The sequence below is a fragment of the Schistocerca gregaria genome, unplaced genomic scaffold, assembly GCF_023897955.1.
Source record: "Schistocerca gregaria isolate iqSchGreg1 unplaced genomic scaffold, iqSchGreg1.2 ptg000492l, whole genome shotgun sequence".
Classification (NCBI taxonomy): Eukaryota; Metazoa; Arthropoda; class Insecta; order Orthoptera; family Acrididae; genus Schistocerca; species Schistocerca gregaria.
In genome coordinates this window covers 1,458,245-1,470,699 of record NW_026061899.1, presented here as the reverse complement: position 1 = coordinate 1,470,699, position 12,455 = coordinate 1,458,245, and positions in this window count along the sequence as shown.

The following is a 12,455-nucleotide window of genomic DNA, read 5'->3' as shown; positions in this document are numbered from 1 at the left end:
AAAACGGACGAATTTCTAAGGTTTTTACTACATATGAACACTTTTCACATTCTCCCGTGCAACTTGGCTGCTAGTCCTCCTTTCATGCAGAATCTTAAGGTTCTAGCTCACGTCCAAGGCATCAAAGCCAGCAAAAAGGCAATAATTGATACCTAAAACTTGAATTGTACTACTTCTTTCTGGCTATTACATCAACTTAGAAGCTTCATCTGTGTTATACTATGGTGATTTTAGTGACTCCGCATAACGCAACACGCTACATAGCTTTGCAGACGATAAGTACAACCGTTTCAGAGAGAAGAGCGGCCAATGTGACGATCTGGCTTAAAGTCGATTCCATAACAAATGACGAAAACGGACGGATTTCTCAGGTTTTTACTACATATGAACACTTTTCACATTCTCCCGTGCAACACGGCTGCTAATCCTCCTTTCATGCAGAATCTTAAGGTCCTAGCTCATGTCCAAGGCACCAAAGCCAGCTAAAATGTCAATAATCATTACCTAAAACTTGAATTATACTACTTCTTACTGGCTATTACATCAACTTAGAAGCTTGATCTGTGTTCTATTATGGTGCTTTTAGAGTCGCCGCATACCGCAGCACACGTCATAGCTTTGCAGACGATAAGTACAACCGTTTCAGAGAGAAGAGCGGTCAATGTGACGATCTGGTTTTAAGTCGATTCGATAACTAATGTCGAAAACGAACGGATTTCTCAGGTTTTTACTACATATGAACACTTTTCACATTCTACCGTGGAACTCCGCTGCTGGTCCTCGTTTCATGCAGAATCTTAAGGTCCTAGCTCATGTCCAAGGCACCAAAGCCAGCTAAAAAGTCAATAATCGATACCTAAAACGTAAACTGTACAACTTCTTACTGGCTATTACACAACTTAGAAGCTTCTTCTGTGTTCCACTATGGTGACTTTAGTGTCTCCGCATAACGCAGCACGCGGCATAGCTTTGCAGACGATAAATACAACCGTTTCAGAGAGAAGCGCGGCCAATGTGACGATCTGGCTTTAAGTCGATTCAATAACAAATGACGAAAACGGACGAATTTCTAAGGTTTTTACTACATATGAACACTTTTCACATTCTCCCGTGCAACTCGGCTGCTAGTCCTCCTTTCATGCAGAATCTTAAGGTTCTAGCTCACGTCCAAGGCACCAAAGCCAGCTAAAAAGTCAATAATCGATACCTAAAACTTGAATTGTACAACTTCTTACTGGCTATTACACAACTTAGAAGCTTCATCTGTGTTCCACTATGGTGACTTTAGTGTCTCCGCATAACGCAGCACGCGGCATAGCTTTGCAGACGATAAGTACAACCGTTTCAGAGAGAAGAGCGGCCAATGTGACGATCTGGCTTTAAGTCGATTCGATAACAAATGACGAAAACGGACGTATTTCTCAGATTTTTAGTACATATGAACACCTTTCACATTCTTTCGTGCAACTCGGCTGCTAGTCATCCTTTCATGCAGAATCTTAAGGTCCTAGCTCATGTCCAAGGCACCAAAGCCAGCTAAAATGTCAATAATCGATACCTGAAACTTGAATTGTACTACTTCTTACTGGCTATTACATCAACTTAGAAGCTTCATCTGTGTTCTACTATGGTGCTTTTAGTGTCTCCGCATACCGCAGCACGCGACATAACTTTGCAGACGATAAGTACAACCGTTTCAGAGAGAAGAGTGGCCAATGTGACGATCTGGCCTTAAGTCGATTCGATAACAAATGACTAAAACGGACGGATTTCACAGGTTTTTACAACATATGAACACTTCTCACTTTCTCCCGTACAACTCGCCTGCTAGTCATCCTTTCATGCAGAATCTTAAGGTCCCAGCTCATGTCCAAGGCACCAAAGCCAGCTAAAAAGTAAATAATCAGAACCTAAAACTTGAATTGTACTACTTCTTACTGGCTATTACATCAACTTAGAAGCTTCATCTGTGTTCTACTATGGTGCTTTTAGTGTCTCCGCATACCGCAGCACGCGACATAGCTTTGCAGACGATAAGTACAACCGTTTCAGAGAGAAGAGCGGCCAATGTGACGATCTGGCTTTAAGTCGATTCGATAACTAATGTCGAAAACGAACGGATTTCTCAGGTTTTACCTACATATGAACACTTTTCACATTCTACCGTGGAACTCCGCTGCTGGTCCTCGTTTCATGCAGAATCTTAAGGTCCTAGCTCATGTCCAAGGCACCAAAGCCAGCTAAAAAGTCAATAATCGATACCTAAAACGTAAATTGTACAACTTCTTACTGGCTATTACACAACTTAGAAGCTTCTTCTGTGTTCCACTATGGTGACTTTAGTGTCTCCGCATAACGCAGCACGCGGCATAGCTTTGCAAACGATAAGTACAACCGTTTCAGAGAGAAGAGCGGCCAATGTGACGATCTGGCTTTAAGTCGATTCGATAACAAATGACGAAAACGGATGAATTTCTAGGGTTTTTACTACATATGAACACTTTTCACATTCTCCCGTGCACCTCGGCTGCTAGTCCTCCTTTCATGCAGAATCTTAAGGTTCTAGCTCACGTCCAAGGCACCAAAGCCAGCTAAAAAGTCAATAATCGATACCTAAAACTTGAATTGTACAACTTCTTACTGGCTATTACACAACTTAGAAGGTTCATCTGTGTTCCACTATGGTGACTTTAGTGTCTCCGCATAACGCAGCACGCGGCATAGCTTTGCAGACGATAAGTACAACCGTTTCAGAGAGAAGAGCGCCCAATGTGACGATCTGGCTTTAAGTCGATTCGATAACTAATGTCGAAAACGAACGGATTTCTCAGGTTTTTCCTACATATGAACACTTTTCACATTCTACCGTGGAACTCCGCTGCTGGTCCTCGTTTCATGCAGAATCTTAAGGTCCTAGCTAATGTCCAAGGCACCAAAGCCAGCTAAAAAGTCAATAATCGATACCTAAAACGTAAATTGTACAACTTCTTACTGGCTATTACACAACTTAGAAGCTTCTTCTGTGTTCCACTATGGTGACTTTAGTGTCTCCGCATAACGCAGCACGCGGCATAGCTTTGCAGACGATAAGTACAACCGTTTCAGAGAGAAGAGCGGCCAATGTGACGATCTGGCTTTAAGTCGATTCGATAACAAATGAAGAAAACGGACGAATTTCTAAGGTTTTTACTACATATGAACACTTTTCACATTCTCCCGTGCAACTCGGCTGCTAGTCCTCCTTTCATGCACAATCTTAAGGTTCTAGCTCACGTCCAAGGCACCAAAGCCAGCTAAAAAGTCAATAATCGATACCTAAAACCTGAATTGTACAACTTCTTACTGGCTATTACACAACTTAGAAGCTTCATCTGTGTTCCACTATGGTGACTTTAGTGTCTCCGCATAACGCAGCACGCGGCATAGCTTTGCAGACGATAAGTACAACCGTTTCAGAGAGAAGAGCGGCCAATGTGACGATCTGGCTTTAAGTCGATTCGATAACAAATGACGAAAACGGACGTATTTCTCAGATTTTTACTACATATGAACACCTTTTACATTCTTTCGTGCAACTCGGCTGCTAGTCATCCTTTCATGCAGAATCTTAAGGTCCTAGCTCACGTCCAAGGCACCAAAGCCAGCTAAAATGTCAATAATCGATACCTAAAACTTGAATTGTACTACCTCTTACTGGCTATTACATCAACTTAGAAGCTTCATCTGTGTTCTACTATGGTGCTTTTAGTGTCTCCGCATACCGCAGCACGCGACACAGCTTTGCAGACGATAAGTACAACCGTTTCAGAGAGAAGAGTGGCCAATGTGACGATCTGGCCTTAAGTCGATTCGATAACAAATGACAAAAACGGACGGATTTCTCAGGTTTTTACTACATATGAACACTTCTCACTTTCTCCCGTACAACTCGATTGCTAGTCATCCTTTCATGTAGAATCTTAAGGTCCCAGCTCATGTCCAAGGCACCAAAGCCAGCTAAAAAGTAAATAATCAGAACCTAAAACTTGAATTGTACTACTTCTTACTGGCTATTACATCAACTTAGAAGCTTCATCTGTGTTCTACTATGGTGCTTTTAGTGTCTCCGCATAACGCAGCACCGACATAGCTTTGCAGACGATAAGTACAACCGTTTCAGAGAGAGGAGCGGCAATGAGACGATCTGGCTTTAAGTCGATTCCATAACAAAAGACGAAAACGGACGGATTTCTCAGGTTTTTACTACATATGAAGACTTTTCACATTCTCTCGTACAACTCGGCTGCTAATCCTCCTTTCATGCAGAATCTTAAGGTCCTAGCCTATGTCCAAGGCACCAAAGCCAGCTAAAATGTCAATAATCGATACCTAAAACTTGAATCGTACTAATTCTTACTGGCTATTACATCAACTTAGAAGCTTCATCTGTGTTCTACTATGGTGCTTCTAGTGTCTCCACATACCGCAGCACGCGACATAGGTTTGCAGACGATAAGTACAACCGTTTCAGAGAGAAGAGCGGCCAATATGACGATCTGGCTTTAAGTTGATTCCGTACCAAATGACGAAAACGGAGGGATTTCTCAGGTTTTTACTACATATGAACACTTTTCACATTCTCCCATGCAACGCGGCCGTTAGTCCTCCTTTCATACTGAATCTTAAGGTCCTAGCTCATGTGCAAGGCATCAAAGCAAGCTAAAAAGTCAATAGTCGATACCTTAAACTTGAATTGTACTACTTCTTACTGGCTATTACATCAACTTAGAAGCTTCATCTGTGTTCCACTGTGGTGATTTTAGTGTCTCCGCGTAACGCAGCACGCGACATAGCTTTGCAGACGATAAGTACAACCGTTTCAGAGAGAAGAGCGGCCAATGTGACGATCTGGCTTTAAGTTGATTCCATAACAAATGACGAAAACGGACGGATTTCTCAGGTTTTTACTACATTTGAACACTTTTCACATTCTCCCATGCAACTCGGCTGCTAGTCATCCTTTCATGCAGAATCTTAAGGTCCTAGCTCATGTCCAAGGCACCAAAGCCAGCTAAAATGTCAATAATCGATACCTAAAACTTGAATTGTACTACCTCTTACTGGCTATTACATCAACTTAGAAGCTTCATCTGTGTTCTACTATGGTGCTTTTAGTGTCTCCGCATACCGCAGCACGCGACACAGCTTTGCAGACGATAAGTACAACCGTTTCAGAGAGAAGAGTGGCCAATGTGACGATCTGGCCTTAAGTCGATTCGATAACAAATGACAAAAACGGACGGATTTCTCAGGTTTTTACTACATATGAACACTTCTCACTTTCTCCCGTACAACTCGCCTGCTAGTCATCCTTTCATGTAGAATCTTAAGGTCCCAGCTCATGTCCAAGGCACCAAAGCCAGCTAAAAAGTAATTAATGAGAACCTAAAACTTGAATTGTACTACTTCTTACTGGCTATTACACAACTTAGAAGCTTCATCTGTGTTCCACTATGGTGACTTTAGTGTCTCCGCATAACGCAGCACGCGGCATAGCTTTGCAGACGATAAGTACAACCGTTTCAGAGAGAAGAGCGGACAATGTGACGATCTGGCTTTAAGTCGATTCGATAACAAATGACGAAAACGGACGTATTTCTCAGATTTTTACTACATATGAACACTTCTCACATTCTTTCGTGCAACTCGGATGCTAGTCATCCTTTCATGCAGAATCTTAAGCTCCTAGCTCATGTCCAAGGCACCAAAGCCAGCTAAAATGTCAATAATCGATACCTAAAACTTGAATTGTACTAGTTCTTACTGGCTATTACATCAACTTAGAAGCTTCATCTGTGTTCTACTATGGTGCTTTTAGTGTCTCCGCATACCGCAGCACGCGACATAGCTTTGCAGACGATAAGTACAACCGTTTCAGAGAGAAGAGCGGCCAATGTGACGATCTGGCTTTAAGTCGATTCGATAACTAATGTCGAAAACGAACGGATTTCTCAGGTTTTTCCTACATATGAACACTTTTCACATTCTACCGTGGAACTCAGCTGCTGGTCCTCGTTTCATGCAGAATCTTAAGGTCCTAGCTCATGTCCAAGGCACCAAAGCCAGCTAAAAAGTCAATAATCGATACCTAAAACGTAAATTGTACAACTTCTTACTGGCTATTACACAACTTAGAAGCTTCTTCTGTGTTCCACTATGGTGACTTTAGTGTCTCCGCATAACGCAGCACGCGGCATAGCTTTGCAGACGATAAGTACAACCGTTTCAGAGAGAAGAGCGGCCAATGTGACGATCTAGCTTTAAGTCGATTCGATAACAAATGACGAAAACGGATGAATTTCTAAGGTTTTTACTACATATGAACACTTTTCACATTCTCCCGTGCAACTCGGCTGCTAGTCCTCCTTTCATGCAGAATCTTAAGGTTCCAGCTCACGTCCAAGGCACCAAAGCCAGCTAAAAAGTCAATAATCGATACCTAAAACTTGAATTGTACAACTTCTTACTGGCTATTACACAACTTAGAAGCTTCATCTGTGTTCCACTATGGTGACTTTAGTGTCTCCGCATAACGCAGCACGCGGCATAGCTTTGCAGACGATAAGTACAACCGTTTCAGAGAGAAGAGCGGCCAATGTGACGATCTGGCTTTAAGTCGATTCGATAACTAATGTCGAAAACGAACGGATTTCTCAGGTTTTTCCTACATATGAACACTTTTCACATTCTACCGTGGAACTCCGCTGCTGGTCCTCGTTTCATGCAGAATCTTAAGGTCCTAGCTCATGTCCAAGGCACCAAAGCCAGCTAAAAAGTCAATAATCGATACCTAAAACGTAAATTGTACAACTTCTTACTGGCTATTACACAACTTAGAAGCTTCATCTGTGTTCCACTACGGTGACTTTAGTGTCTCCGCATAACGCAGCACGCGGCATAGCTTTGCAGACGATAAGTACAACCGTTTCAGAGAGAAGAGCGGCCAATGTGACGATCTGGCTTTAAGTCGATTCGATAACAAATGACGAAAACGGACGTATTTCTCAGATTTTTACTACATATGAACACCTTTCACATTCTTTCGTGCAACTCGGCTGCTAGTCATCCTTTCATGCAGAATCTTAAGGTCCTACCTCATGTCCAAGGCACCAAAGCCAGCTAAAATGTCAATAATCTATACCTAAAACTTGAATTGTACTACTTCTTACTGGCTATTACATCAACTTAGAAGCTTCATCTGTGTTCTGCTATGGTGCTTTTAGTGTCTCCGCATACCGCAGCACGCGACATAGCTTTGCAGACGATAAGTACAACCGTTTCAGAGAGAAGAGTGGCCAATGTGACGATCTGGCCTTAATTCGATTCGATAACAAATGACGAAAACGGACGCATTTCTCAGGTTTTTACTACATATGAACACTTCTCACTTTCTCCCGTACAACTCGCCTGCTAGTCCTCCTTTCATTCAGAATCTTAAGGTCCCAGCTCATGTCCAAGGCACCAAAGCCAGCTAATAAGTAAATAATCAGAACCTAAAACTTGAATTGTACTACTTCTTACTGGCTATTACATCAACTTAGAAGCTTCATCTGTGTTCTACTATGGTGCTTTTAGTGTCTCCGCATAAAGCAGCACGCGACATAGCTTTGCAGACGATAAGTACAACCGTTTCAGAGAGAAGAGCGGCCAATATGACGATCTGGCTTTAAGTTGATTCCGTACCAAATGACGAAAACGGAGGGATTTCTCAGGTTTTTACTACATATGAACACTTTTCACATTCTCCCATGCAACGCGGCTGCTAGTCCTCCTTTCATACTGAATCTTAAGGTCCTAGCTCATGTGCAAGGCATCAAAGCCAGCTAAAAAGTCAATAATCGATACCTAAAATTTGAATTGTACTACTTCTTACTGGCTATTACATCAACTTAGAAGCTTCATCTGTGTTCCACTGTGCTGATTTTAGTGTCTCCGCATAACGCAGCACGCGACATAGCTTTGCAGACGATAAGTACAACCGTTTCAGAGAGAAGAGCGGCCAATGTGACGATCGGGCTTTAAGTCGATTCGATAACAAATGACGAAAACGGACGTATTTCTCAGATTTTTGCTACATATGAACACCTTTCACATTCTTTCGTGCAACTCGGCTGCTAATCCTCCTTTCATGCAGAATCTTAAGGTCCTAGCTTATGTCCAAGTCACCAAAGCCAGCTAAAATGTCAATAATCGATACCTAAAACTTGAATTTTACTACTTCTTACTGGCTATTACATCAACTTAGAAGCTTCATCTGTGTTCCACTGTGGTGATTTTAGTGTCTCCGCATACCGCAGCACGTGACATAGCTTTGCAGACGATAAGTACAACCGTTTCAGAGAGAAGAGCGGCCAATGTGACGATCTAACTTTAAGTCGATTCGATAACAAATGACGAAAACGGACGGATTTCTCAGGTTTTTACTACATATGAATACTTTTCACATTCTCCCGTGGAACTCCGCTGCTGGTCCTCCTTTCATGCAGAATCTTATGGTCCTAGCTCATGTCCAAGGCACCAAAGCCAGCTAAAAAGTCAATAATCGATACCTAAAACTTGAATCGTACTAATTCTTACTGGCTATTACATCAACTTAGAAGCTTCATCTGTGTTCTACTATGGTGCTTTTAGTGTCTCCACATACCGCAGCACGCGACATAGGTTTGCAGACGATAAGTACAACCGTTTCAGAGAGAAGAGCGGCCAATATGACGATCTGGCTTTAAGTTGATTCCATACCAAATGACGAAAACGGACGGATTTCTCAGGTTTTTACTACATATGAACACTTTTCACATTCTCCCCTGCAACGCGGCTGCTAGTCCTCCTTTCATACTGAATCTTAAGGTCCTAGCTCATGTCCAAGGCATCAAAGCCAGCTAAAAAGTCAATAGTCGATACCTAAAACTTGAATTGTACTACTTCTTACTGGCTATTACATCAACTTAGAAGCTTCATCTGTGTTCCACTGTGCTGATTTTAGTGTCTCCGCATAACGCAGCACGCGACGTAGCTTTGCAGACGATAAGTACAACCGTTTCAGAGAGAATAGCGGCCAAGTACGATCTGGCTTTAAGTCGATTCGATAACAAATGACGAAAACGGTCGTATTTCTCAGATTTTTGCTACATATGAACACCTTTCACATTCTTTCGTGCAACTCGGCTGCTAGTCATCCTTTCATGCAGAATCTTAAGGTCCTAGCTCATGTCCAAGGCACCAAAGCCAGCTAAAATGTCAATAATCGATACCTAAAACTTGAATTGTACTACTTCTTACTGGCCATTACATCAACTTAGAAGCTTCATCTGTGTTCTACTATGGTGCTTTTAGTGTCTCCGCATAACGCAGCACGCGACATAGCTTTGCAGACGATAAGTACAACCGTTTCAGAGAGAAGAGCGGCCAATGTGACGATCTAACTTTAAGTCGATTCGATAACAAATGACGAAAACGGAGGGATTTCTCAGGTTTTTACTACATATGAATACTTTTCACATTCTCCCGTGGAACTCCGCTGCTGGTCCTCCTTTCATGCAGAATCTTATGGTCCTAGCTCATGTCCAAGGCACCAAAGCAAGCTAAAAAGTCAATAATCGATACCTAAAACTTGAATCGTACTACTTCTTACTGGCTATTACATCAACTTAGAAGCTTCACCTGTGTTCTACTATGGTGCTTTTAGTGTCTCCACATACCGCAGCACGCGACATAGGTTTGCAGACGATAAGTACAACCGTTTCAGAGAGAAGTGCGGCCAACATGACGATCTGGCTTTAAGTTGATTCCATACCAAATGACGAAAACGGAAGGATTTCTCAGGTTTTTACTACATATGAACACTTTTCACATTCTCCCATGCAACTCGGCTACTAGTCCTCCTTTCATACTGAATCTTAAGGTCCTAGCTCATGTCCAAGGCATCAAAGCCAGCTAAAAAGTCAATAATCGATACCTAAAATTTGAATTGTACTACTTCTTACTGGCTATTACATCAACTTAGAAGCTTCATCTGTGTTCCACTGTGCTGATTTTCGTGTCTCCGTATAACGCAGCACGCGACATAGCTTTGCAGACGATAAGTACAACCGTTTCAGAGAGAAGAGCGGCCAATGTGACGATCTGGCTTTAAGTCGATTCGATAACAAATGACGAAAACGGACGTATTTCTCAGGTTTATACTACATATGAACACTTTTCACATTCTCCCATGCAACTCGGCTGCTAGTCCTCCTTTTATGCAGAATCTTAAGGTCCTAGCTCATGTCCAAGGCACCAAAGCCAGCTAAAAAGTCAATAATCGATACCTAAAACGTGAATTGTATTACTTCTTACTGGCTATTACATCAACTTAGAAGCTTCATCTGTGTTCTACTATGGTGCTTTTAGTGTCTTCGCATACCGCAGCACGCGACATAGCTTTGCAGACGTTAAGTACAACCGTTTCAGGGAAAAGAGCGGAAAATGTGACGATCTGGCTTTAAGTCGATTCGATAACAAATGACGAAAACGGGCGGATTTCTCAGGTTTTTACTACATTTGAACACTTATCACATTCTCCCATGCAACACGGCTGCTAGTCCTCCTTTCATACTGAATCTTAAGGTCCTAGCTCATGTCCAAGGCATCAAAGCCAGCTAAAAAGTCAATAATCGAAACCTAAAATTTGAATTGTACTACTTCTTACTGGCTATTACATCAACTTAGAAGCTTCATCTGTGTTCCACTGTGCTGATTTTAGTGTCTCCGTATAACGCAGCACGCGACATAGCTTTGCAGACGATAAGTACAACCGTTTCAGAGAGAAGAGCGGCCAATGTGACGATCTGGCTTTAAGTTGATTCCATAACAAATGACGAAAACGGGCGGATTTCTCAGGTTTTTACTACATATGAACACTTCTCACATTCTCCCGTTCAACTCGCCCGCTAGTCCTCCTTTCATGCAGAATCTTAAGGTCCTAGCTCATGTCCAAGGCACCAAAGCCAGCTAAAAAGTAAATAATCAGTACCCAAAACTTGAATTGTACTACTTCTTACTGGCTATTACATTAACTTAGAAGTTTGATCTGTGTTCTACTATGGTGCTTTTAGTGTCTCCGCATACCGCAGCACGCGACATAGCTTTGCAGACGATAAGTACAACCGTTTCAGAGAGAAGAGCGGCAATGTGACGATCTGGCTTTAAGTCGATTCCATAACAAATGACGAAAACGGACGGATTTCTCAGGATTTTACTACATATGAAGACTTTTCACATTCTCCCGTACAACTCGGCTGCTAATCCTCCTTTCATGCAGAATCTTAAGGTCCTAGCTTATGTTCAAGGCACCAAAGCCAGCTAAAATGTCAATAATCGATACCTAAAACTTGAATTGTACTACTTCTTACTGGCTATTACATCAACTTAGAAGCTTCATCTGTGTTCTACTATGGTGCTTTTAGTGTCTCCGCATACCGCAGCACGCGACATAGCTTTGCAGACGATAAGTACAACCGTTTCAGAGAGAAGAGCGGCCAATGTGACGATCTGGCTTTAAGTCGATTCGATAACAAATGACGAAAACGGACGGATTTCTCAGGTTTTTACTACATATGAACACTTTTCACATTCTCCCGTGGAACTCCGCTGCTGGTCCTCCTTTCATGCAGAATCTTATGGTCCTAGCTCATGTCCAAGGCACCAAAGCCAGCTAAAAAGTCAATAATCGATACCTAAAACTTGAATCGTACTAATTCTTACTGGTTATTACATCAACTTAGAAGCTTCATCTGTGTTCTACTATGGTGCTTTTAGTGTCTCCACATACCGCAGCACGCGACATAGGTTTGCAGACGATAAGTACAACCGTTTCAGGGAGAAGAGCGGCCAATGTGACGATCTATCTTTAAGTTGATTCGATAACAAATGACGAAAACGGACGGATTTTTCAGGTTTTTACTACATATGAACACTTCTCACATTCTCCCGTTCAACTCGCCCGCTAGTCCTCCTTTCATGCAGAATCTTAAGGTCCTAGCTCATGTCCAAGGCACCAATGCCAGCTAAAAAGTTAATAATCAGTACCTAAAACTTGAATTGTACTACTTCTTACTGGCTATCACATCAACATAGAAGCTTGATCTGTGTTCTACTATGGTGCTCTTAGTGTCTCCGCATACCGCAGCACGCTACATAGCTTTGCAGACGATAAGTACAACCGTTTCAGGGAGAAGAGCGGCCAATGTGACGATCTATCTTTAAGTTGATTCGATAACAAATGACGAAAACGGACGGATTTCTCAGTTTTTTACTACATATGAACACTTTTCACATTCTCCCGTGCAACTCGGCTGCTTGTCCTCCTTTCATGCAGAATCTTAAGGTCCTAGCTCATGTCCAAGGTACCAAAGCCGGCTAAAAATTCAATAATCGAT